This window comes from Lipotes vexillifer, unplaced genomic scaffold, assembly GCF_000442215.2.
Source record: "Lipotes vexillifer unplaced genomic scaffold, Lipotes_vexillifer_v1.1 scaffold484, whole genome shotgun sequence".
NCBI lineage: Eukaryota > Metazoa > Chordata > Mammalia > Artiodactyla > Lipotidae > Lipotes > Lipotes vexillifer.
In genome coordinates, this window is record NW_006786458.1 from 258,828 (window position 1) to 270,164 (window position 11,337).

An 11,337-nucleotide genomic window follows, 5' to 3' on the forward strand; every position below is an offset into this window, starting at 1 on the left:
GGAGAGCGCGTCGAGAGAGAGAGAGAGAGAGAGAGAGAGAGAGAGAGAGAGAGAGAGAGAGAGAGAGAGAGAGATGAGGGTTAAAGCAGCCACCAGGTGGCGACATCTCTTTCTGCAGCTGGACAGCAGGTGGACCTCAGCTCCTGCGCTGGAGGGATGCCCCAGACCTGCCAATGGGGCCCCTGATTGAGCTCTCAGGGGAAGCTATCGAGATAGGATGACCGAGGCTGTGCCTGGAAACTTATATCCAAGAAAAATGATGAGTCTGATACTTGATTGGTGATTATTATATGGAGAGAGAGGGTGATAAGAAAGAAGTCTAGAATGACATGCAGGTTTCTGGTCTGAGTTACCAGGTAGTGCACAGAGGAAGGAGGTCTGGGAAGGATGCTATGCGCCATCTAAGTAACAGCTGCTAGGAAGCAGAAATAATGGTAACTCTCGAGCAGAAGGAAATGAAAGGCAGAGGACGGTATCTGGAGGCCGGATGACCCTCCCTAATATGAGGCCCAGCATAGTGTAGTGCTCTAGAGGAGGGGTTGGCAGACACTGCCCATGGAATTGGCCTGCCACCCACCTTCTGTAAAGAAAAATTGTTTTAGCGGAACAAAGCCACACCTATGCATTTACGTGTCGTCTATGACTCATTTCACACTACAAAAGCAGAGTGAAGTCAGTTTTGGACAGAAATCATATGGGCTGTGAAGCTAAAATATTTCCTATCTGGCCCTTTGGAGAACAATTCTGCTGATTCCTGGTCTAGAGCAGCACTGCTTAACTTTCAGTGTGAATTCGGACTGACCTGGAGATGGTGTGAGATGAAGAGTCCGCTTCAGGAGGTCTGAGACCAGTCCTGAGATTCAGAGCTTCTGTCGGGCCCCAGTCCTACTGATGCTGCTGGTCCGGGGACCATGCTTTGAGAAGCAAGGACTTAGAGCAGCGCTGTCCAATGGAAATAAAATGTGAGCACGCAAGTAATTTGCAAGTTTCTAGTGTCCACATCAAAGAGGTAAAAAGAAACATATGACATTAATCTACTATTTTAATTAACTCAATATAGCCCAAATATATTATGTCTTATGTAACCAATACAGATCGAGATATTTTCTTTATTTTGCGGGGGATACAAAGTCTTTGAAATTCGGTGTGTACTTTACAGCCCATCTCACTTAGGACTGGCCACATTTCCTGTGGCCGGCAGCTGCCATACTGGACAGCCAGCTCTGGAGTGGACTGGAGCCAGGCTGCCCAACGTCAAGTCCCAGCCCCACCACTGACTAGCTGTGTAGCTGTGGGCAAGTGATATCACCTCTCCATGTGTGTTTCCCCACCCTATAAAGTGAGAATAATAAATGCATCTCCTCAAGATGTTGTCTTCAGGGTTACGTGAGGTGATAAAGTGCAGCCTGCCTGGCACGTCATAATCTGACGCTATTAGGATGATTCTGTCCAGGAGGTACTTTCCATCCAGTAAAGGAAGTCCTTTGAGCCTGGTTTCCCTCCCCCATGCCCCAGGGACAGAGGGTAGAGTTAAGCATACAGACTCCTCAGTTCTTAGCCCGTTGTTACCCCTTCCTGCAGGGATCTTCTTTTCCTTCATCCCACAAATATTTATTGAGCCTTTTTTGTGTATTAGACCCTGTGCCGGACACTGGGAATCCAACACCGAAAGAAACACACAAGACCCTCCTGCCCCTGTGGATTACATTCCGGTAGAGGCCTCACAAAGAACATAATGAATAAAGAATATGCTAGGAGGTAGTACCTTGGGGAGAAATTAGAGCAGGGTAAGGGGCACGGAGAGTGCTGAGGAGGGGTAGAAGGGTCAGCTTTAAGTAGGTGGCCAGGTGGCATCCATGGGACAGGAAGTCAGGGAAGGTCCTGAGGCCAGTGGGGCTGGAGCAGAGTGGGGAGAGAAATAGATGTGGTTAGAGAGGTGTGGAGTCGGCGGAGGCATATTGCGTAGGGCCTTACAGGCCATTTTAAACACTTTGGTTCTTCCTTGGAGTGAAATAGCCAACTGGATGGGTTTTGCCAAACAAATGTCACGTTATGAATTACGTTTTTCACAGCTGTCATGTTGAAGAGAGACTGGGTAGGGATGGGGCAAGAACGATCCGTGCGGCCCTGGGACTGAGGCTTCACCGGGATGTGAGAACCAGGGCAGACCTGGGCAAATGGGTGCGGTTGGTCAGCCCAAAACCAGAAGACCAGTTTTTCTTTTTAAATTTTTATTTTCGATTGGAATGCAGCTGATTAGCAGTGTGGTGTTAGTTTCGGGTGTACAGCAAAGTGATTCAGTTATACCTATACCTGTATCTATTCTTTTTCAAATTCTTGTCCCATTTAGGTTGTTACAGAATGTCGAGCAGAGTTCCCTGTGCTCTACCGTAGGTCCTCGTTGGTTTTCTGTTTTAAATATAGTGGTGTGTATGTGTCAATCCCAAACTCCCAATCTATCCCTCCCTCCGCTTCTCCCCTGCTAACCGTAAGTTCATTCTGTAGGTCTGTGAGTCTGTTTCTGTTTTGTAAACAAGTTCATTTGCATCACTTTTTTTAAGATTCCACACATAAGCAATATCGTATGATATTTGTCTTTGTCTGACTTACTTCCCTTAGTATGATAATCTCCAGGTCCATCCATGTTAGTGTAAACGGCATTATTTCATTCTTTTTAATGGCTGAGTGATATTCCATTGTGTATATGTACCACATCTTCTTCATCCATTCATCTGTCGATGGACATTTAGGTTGCTTCCATGTCTTGGCTATTGTAAATAGTGCTGCAATGAACACTGAGGTGCATGTATCCTTCCAAACCATGTTTTTCTCCAGATATATGCCCAGGAGTGGGATTGCTGGATCATATGGTAGTTCTATTTTTAGTTTTTTAAGGACCTCCATACTGTTCTCCATAGTGGCTGCACCAACTTACATTCCCACCAACAGTGTAGGAGGGTTCCCTTTTCTCCACACCCTCTCCAGCACTTATTGCTTGTAGATTTTTTGATGATGGCCATTCTGACTGGTGTGAGGTGATACCTCATTGTAGTTTCGATTTGCATTTGTCTAATAATTAGCGATGTTGAGCATCTTTTCATTTGCCTCTTGGCCATCTGTATGTCTTCTTTGGAAAAATGTCTATTTAGGTCTTCTGCCCGTTATTATATTTTTTAACTTTTTATTTTATATTGGAGTACTGTTGATTAAAATGTTGTGTTAGTTTCAGGTGCATAGCAAAGTGATTCAGTTATACACATACATGTATCTATTCTTTTTCAAATTCTTTTCCCATTTAGGTTGTTGCAGAATATTGAGCAGAGTTCCCTGTGCTATACAGTAGGTCCCTGTTGGTTATCCATTTTAAATATAGCAGTGTGTACATGTCAATCCCAAACTCCCTAACTATCCCTCCCCTCCACCCTTCCCCCTGGTAATCATTTTTTGATTGGGTTGTTTTTTTTTTTTGATAATGAGCCACAGGATCTGTTTGTAAATTTGGGGGATTAATCCCTCATCAGTCTCATCGTTTGCAAATATTTTCTCCCATTCTGTGGGTTGTCTTTTAGTTTTGTTTATCGTTTCCTTTGCTGTGCAGAAGTTTTTGAGTTTAATTAGGTACCATTTGTTTATTTTTGTTTTTATTTCCATTACTCTAGGAGATGGATCAAAAAAGATCTTGCTGCAATTTATGTCAAAGAGTGTTCTGCCTATGTTTTCCTCTAAGAGTTTTTATAGTATCCGGTCTTACATGTAGGTCTTTAATCCATCTTGATTTTATTTTTGTGTATGGTGTTAAAGAATGTTCTAATTTCATTTTTTTTTAACACATGGTGCAGTTTTCCCAGCACCACTTATTGAAGAGACAGTCTTTCCTCCATTGTATAGTCTTGCCTTGCAAGGAGACCGGTTTTATCTGTTGTCCTCCTTTCATAGCCCATCTGTGTCCCCCATCACATGCACTTCAATGTATAATAGTCGAAACACGCACACCCTCGTTAAGACATATAGTGTTGTGGGCCTCCCATTTCCATAAATGGCATTATGCTACCAATCTCGTATCTTTCTTCAGTATTGAGCACTGTCTTTAAGATCCATCCACCCTGCTGTACTTACCTCGAGTTGTTTCTAACGGCTGCACAGTGCTCACAGCACACACCTGCCACCTTTTACTTAAATAACACTGCTGAGAGCATCCTCCTGGAGTTCCCTCATGGGCCCAGGTAGAAATGTCTCTGGGGAACGCTGGGTCTTAGACGTGTGCACAGCTAACTTTAAAGTGCTGCCAGCTTGCTTCACAGAGCGCCTCAAGTAGTTTCCACCACTACCAGCAACACTGAAGCGACTGTCCCCACATCACTGCCGACACTTGAAGTTTGTCAATTCCAGGGGCACAAGGTGGCAGCTCTTTATTTCCATTTGCACATCTCTGGCTCCTTCCGTTTCTTCCTTCTTGTTAGTCATTCAGGCTCACCCTTCTGTGGATCACCCACAAACCATTTTTCTTTTTTTCTTTTTTGGCTGCACTGCTTGGCTTGCGGGATCTTAGTTCCCTGACCAGGGACTGATTGAACCTGGGGCCCCGGCAGTGAAAGAGCCTAGTCATAACCACTGGACCTCCAGGGAACTCCTCCCATAGCCCATTTTTCTTTTGGATTTCCTTTTTCTTGCTGATTTACAAGAAACCTCGCATAACATATATTAATCCCTTTCCGATTTTAGTCACTGCAAATACCATCTTGGTCTGCCACCTGTTAGCTTTGACTGTGATGGCTGTTAACAGAAACTGTTACTTTTGATGCAGCTAAATCCATCCTTCCCCTCTCCCTGCATTTGGTGCTTTTGGGGGTGGGGTTTAAAAGGTGACTAACTTTAGGACGATTTAGAAGGAAAAAAAATTCTGAAGCTATGCTTAGAATAAGATCATATATAGAGATTATTTCCTCCAAGCTAGGCTTGGAGAAAATCCCCATCTTGTTTTGCCTCTACACATCAATACCTAATTTGGGGCATTCTTTTTCCTTTTTCTTCCCCAGACTAAATGGTTAAGAAGTAAGGAAACCACTTGAAGTAAATTTGGTTCTCCTAAGTTTTTCTACATAAAGCTTTAAAATGCTTCACTCCCTTGACAAACTTTATGCTGAGAGGGAAGAGAGAGAGAGGCCTGGGATTCCACCCACCCTTCACACCACACTGCACGTGGTTTTAAATCTGCACAAAACTCTGCCATCTGGAAAGAAGAGAGAAGATTGAGAATAAAAGATTTGTAAAATATGTGTTTCCCAAACCCTCTGGACCTAAAGAGTTAGTGACTTGACAAAGCAACGAGCTTTTTTTTTTATTAGACTACAGATACTTATGAAACACTGGGTGCTATGCGGTGTTTTCTTTGTTGGATTAGTTATAAATGTCATGATCCATGTTCAAAGGGATTCAGGGATGGAACAGACAGACCGATGGACAACAGGGCCACAGAAGGCCGAAGAGGATTTTAAAATGTAATTTGAACGTTATGGAGAATGGCCAGGAACTTCCAGAAAATTCTGTTTTGCTGCCATGACCCAAATAAAGAACTTTACAAGGCTGGGTGGAGCCCATTGAACGTTGAAGTGTCTCAATCTTTTTGAATCTAAAATCTAGGTAATAAATCAAGCTTGTGCCAGGTGGAGCAGATGGACTCTTAGGAGGAGAAAGTGCCGAGTCTGGTTCCTGGAGTTTGAGTCATGTGCAATCACAGGCAAGAGGAGGATGATTAGTCCTTCCAAAATGGCCCACTTCAAACTCTGATTATCACGAAAAGGGTGGAAGGTGGTATCAAAATTACCAATTATAAACCTGGCGGGGCAGCGAGAAGAGCCAGCCTGGGACTTTTACAGAAATAACACAGTGAAAGAGTACGTCCCACACTGGGAATTAGGAATGCACTCTGTCTTCTGGTGACCTGGCCACAGACCAACTTTTCCCCCTTCTCCTTTTTTCAGGAGAAAAAAAAAAAATCTCCTTTTCCCTCCCTTGAGTTTCCGTGTTTATACAAGAAGCCCGTCTTCTGTGCTCATCACCACCACGTTCTGTGAGAAGCTTTCAGCAGTTTTCTCAGGGTGGAAATCTTAAGGCCGGGCTTTCTTGTTTGGGGTTCTTGTTTGGGTCTCTGACACACAACGGGTCTGTTGACAGAAATGGTTAAGTGGCCGTGAAGTCTGGAGCCCAGATGCAATCCACCTGCCAAACAGGATCAAGGGTGATGGAGGAGACGGAAGGCCAAGCAAGCTCTTCAGCCTCAATGGAAGTGTTAACAGAAAGCAGGGGGGGGGAGCTAAGCTTGCTGAGGACAAAGGAAAACGCAACAGATCAATCAACTCTCCTCTGTTAAGAGGCAGCAGATCACAGGCTGAGGCCATCAGGCTCCCAGACGAGATGGGGCTGGGAGGACCCTTCGGGGTGTAGCGTTTCCTCAGCTCCAGGCAAATCCCCAATCTGCACGTTGGGCTTTGCAAAGGGTGCTCCTGTGTCTTTGATGACTTTCCATAAGAAGACAGTCTGTCTCGGACAGAGATGACGTTCACTTCCCTGCTCCCAGGCCAGTGAGAGCACCGCAAACCCCTCTGTGCAAACTATTAGCATTTTGGGATCTCAGGAAAAAAAAAAAAAAGATCCACTTGTGCATTCCAGACTCTTGGGGCAAATGGAAACAGATGAAAAACAAACCAAAACCCAGAACTGCTGCCTTGCAGATCTGTTAACAGGGGCAACCACTGGAAGCAGGTACTTTACTTCTTCCCTAAGAAATGGAATAAACTGTAGCCATCTTTAGATGCCTTTGGTATATTTTAATGTATTTACCCTTAGACACAGAGGCCTACGTTTATTGCATTGCCTCAAAAATTATTTAAGCAGGTTTTCTTTTAACATTATTCTTCTTTCCTTTCCGTGGTCACAGGCTGGGGCTCCGCACTCCTGCGCTCACCATACGCCCACATTCCCATTTGGTTCTGCCTCCCCCGAGCCTTCCCTGCTTTTATTTTTGTTGTTCTTTTTTTTTTTCTTTGCCAGAATTGATTCTTCTTGGGAATTACTGACAAAGGAGAATGAAAGAAATCACTGGAAAGAAATTTTAGGTACAATCACAGTGTAGACATCCCTGACGTATATCCACTTCATTCTCAAGGGATGTATGGATAGTAACTGTTCTCATGCTGCCAGCAGGAAATTAGGGTCCTACCTGCAGGCAGCTTCTCTTTCTGGTTAAAGCTGGCTTCCTCAAAGAGGCCCTGCTTAACTACCCAATCTCAAGTAGGACCGCCCCTATTTTGTTGTTCTTAACAGCCAGTCCCCTTCCCTTTCCATCTGTCTCTATTATCTATTTTCAGGTTATGGCTCAGGCCCTTCCTCCTGCAGGAAAAGCTCTATTTATATATTCTCAAATAGCTAAAGAAGAGGGGCAGCGTCTCACAGTTGTCAGCAACATGAACAACGGGATTCATGTTTCTCTAGAAATAAACCAACGGCTTTAAGCTTAGATCTAATTGCAAAACTGGCAGCAATGATTTTACTATTTATAAGACAAAATACGTAAGGTTGGATAATTTCTTTTCTTTTCCTTGTACGTATATATATAGTTAACGGGTACTTTAAAATGATAACCTTAAAAACAATAGTCTCAGGATGGCCTTTGTTGTTGATGAAGGGGTTGCTATTACGCCATGGTATATATTTCTCCTTGTGAAATGCTTGGTTTCCCTGCACACAGGGAAACCCGCACACAGCAGAGCTTCACTACATGCACGCCAGATACAGCAAAGGCATGGAGTGCGCAGTCAGACTCAGACAATTTATTTTACTGAATGTAGATTCAAGTTCAACTAAGCATTCTAACAGGTAACATGATTCAAACATCAGAGAAAAATCTCTTTAAATCCCAAGAAAGCAAGCTCACACAGAGTCTGTGGGCCATCGAATGAACTTTTTATTCTCGACACTCATCCATGTGGAGTGTGGCAATGTGAGGTTGCCAAATATAGAAAGTGATAGACACCACAACCATCTCCCGAAGACAATTATTCTTTGAATGGAAAACATCATTTAAATAAAAAACATTTAAAGATGCTCCCTTAGTTTGTATAACTCCTAAACGTAAAATATAATCTTAGTAACAGAACAAAGAATTCTCCTTGGTTGGTCACATCATTCATTACAGAAGGGGAAAATCAATAAAAATCATAAAAAACAAAACCCTGAAATAGAAATAAATAACTAAATAATTTACTCATAGGTAGTTCTGCTGCATTGCACATTACCACACAAAATTCTAAAGCTGATTTTTTTTAAAAGCTTGGAAAACACATTTGCCTGTTGGAGTTTCTTGCTAAGTGGTGCATGCTTCTCAGAAGGAAAAGTATTCTATGTAGGCCTGAGTTTCAAATTTAAACACTGGGTAATCTAGAGCTTGCCCTCCTGGGTGCACAGCTGTGATGATGGGAGAGCAAGCGTCTCCCCAGCCCCTGAGGTGGGGAGTGCTGCAGAAAGCCAGCAGTTTAGGGTGAAAATGGGCAGAAACCACCAGTACAAATCAGTCTGTACTTTTAAATGGATTGTAAAATCTTCGAGACCATCCTCTGGAGGTTCAGAAAGGAGCAGCACAGATATGACGATTGAACAGAAGTGTTTACTGGAGGAGTCTTTCCACCAAGAGTTAACACAGAACATCGTTCTTTGTGAGGCTTTTAGCAAGTTCCCACCAGTCCAATTTCTCTTGTTTCTGTTGCTAAAAGTGTTCAGAGTTTACTGCCTTCTTGGCCAGCCCTTAATTGATATTCTTTGCTTCCTGAGTTAAGCCCCTCCAGTGTTTGCCTCTCACCCCAGCCTATGCTTGCATTGCTGAGAGAAAGTTCCTGGCCGTCTTCTCGTCCCTGGTGCTGGGTGGGGAGAAGCTACTGAGCCCTTCTCATGACTGCAGACATCTGAACACAACACTGTGAGCCCTCCTGAACAGCACGTCTTAAATTTGGGTGGGGGGAAGGAGGAGTATGCTACTTGGTTTATTAGAAAACTGATCTTGAAAAGAATCTAGAGGAAAAGATAAGTGAAATTCTGGTGCATAAACAACTATTTTGAGATTGAAGTTTGGTCACTTCTCTTGCCCCTCTTTTTGTGCTCACGGGTGGTAACTACCTTCCTGAATGAAGAGGACGTGGCTGTATATCTGTTCTTGAACGGGACTCTCCACGCAGGGTCAGCAGATGTGTTCTGTAAAGGGACACTTAGTAAATATTTGAGGCTCTACAGGCCACATGCAGTCTCTGTTGTGTATCCGTCACTTTTTTTTCTTCAATGACCCTTTAAAAATTGAAAAACCATTCTTAGCTCAAGGGTCTCCTATATTTTCCCCGTGGGCAAGTTTGCCAGGCCTGCTCCGGGAGTTCTTTGGCACGGGACACGGCACCGAACTGTGCGAAGTACAAGGCCGCTGGGCCTTGGAACCCTAATTTGGGGACTTCTTTTGGAGAGTGAGTTAGGTCCTTGCAGATGGATGCTCAGGCTTGGATCCTCCATGCTGGTCTCTACTGCGCTCCCCAAATGGTACAGAGCTGGACCAGGTTAGCATCCTTTACTTAAAAAGTGGCTATTTATTGCAGGAGGTCTTAATTTGGGCCTATTTAGATCTGTGCCTATGCTAGCTTATCCTTGCCTTGATTTGAAAGGCCAAGTCACATATTCTAGGCGTTGGAAAATGTTCTTTCTGCAGGTTAGGGCCTTACTACTCCAAGTGGCTGGCGGCAGAGAAGCTAACACGTAAACTTACTTCTTCGCCACTAATGCCACCCACAGGCCACAGGGCAAAAGCCTCCTTTAAGAAGTCAAGGAGAAGCACGCCAGTTCACCACGCCCCTCGGGTACCCATGACACAGCTCGTGCGTGGCTGCGTCTTGAAAAGGAACAGTGTTTACCAGGGACCAAGCACTTAAAAAGCTGGAGACCAGCACTTCAGAAGCTGGATTTTTCGAGAGACATCTGTCTCCATCCTCTCTGAAACAAGTCTCTCTACACGTCAGATGCTCCACCACCAGCTCCTCCAATCTTCTTCATATCTGAAAGGCAAACTTTCTACCAATAATTTGTCCGTTGTTAGAATATTCACTTTGAAGAGCAGAATCACAGGATTTGCTTTTCTTTCATAAATATGTAATCTTTTAAGTCATCAATATACTTGTATGCCACATTTTTAAGTAATTAATAGACGAGATGAAAATCTAAAAATATTTTCTAAATTAAATAAGGGCTTCAGAACCTGAATTCTTTCTCTCATCATGGATTTTTAAAAAAAGCAGTTGATGATTCTCGAAATATACATTTGTCACCAACTAGATGAATTTAGCTGTTCTGGGGTTAAGAGATAGCTTGTGTGCGCGCGTGCGCGCACACACACGCACACACACACACAAAAAGAACATCGCCTAAAAAACTATGTATGAGAATTCCCAAAGCTTCTAAACTAAACAAATAGGTGAAAAACCACTAATCTCATACATGCCAATCCAGTTGTCCTTTTTAGGTTTTTGTTTAAAATGTCAAACGTGTTTTCTTCAAAATGGGAGTTGATTTCTTGTGTTCAGTTCTTCTCTTCATTTGGATTTACAGTGGCCCTGCCAGCACAGCCTCAACCGTGACAGTCAAGCTAGGTCTCTGAAATACGAGGGCAGGGGGATACCAACTTGAAGATGGAAGAAACCGGAGCACAATTAAACAAGCACAAACGAGCTACTGAGAAATAAGGACGTGCCTGTTGACAAGCACCAGCTCCAGTTCTAACGACATCGAAACCAGTGAACTATGAATTTTCCAGTTCAAAAACGTAGTGTTCTAAGGCCGCTGAAAGATGGTGTGAAGAAAGTAACTACCTGTGGTCAGAAGAAGTAACGGTAAAGGGGAATGATTCTTCTAAATGAAATTCAACAGTGCATTCTGAAGTGTGTGCTTTTAAAAGCGAGAGCACTGCACTCCCTCACTCTCTCCCATCAGTGGTTTTCATACACACACACGTGCACACACTCTCACTCTCACACACACCACTCTCACCCTCACACACACACACACACACACTCTCACCCTCACACACACACAGCGCTCTGGTTATCCTTTCACATTTTTCAGGTCTCTTCACTATCAATTTTAAAAACTGTTACCTCTTGGTGCCTATACCTCTCTATTTTGGATATAAACAGTTTTGATTCTTTTAACCTGCAAAGAAAACAAACAGCAACAGCCCTGAACAATAAATAAAACTAAACATCTCCCTCTTTAGGTTAGCGCTTTCGAGACAGAGAGAAAAAGGGGATGATC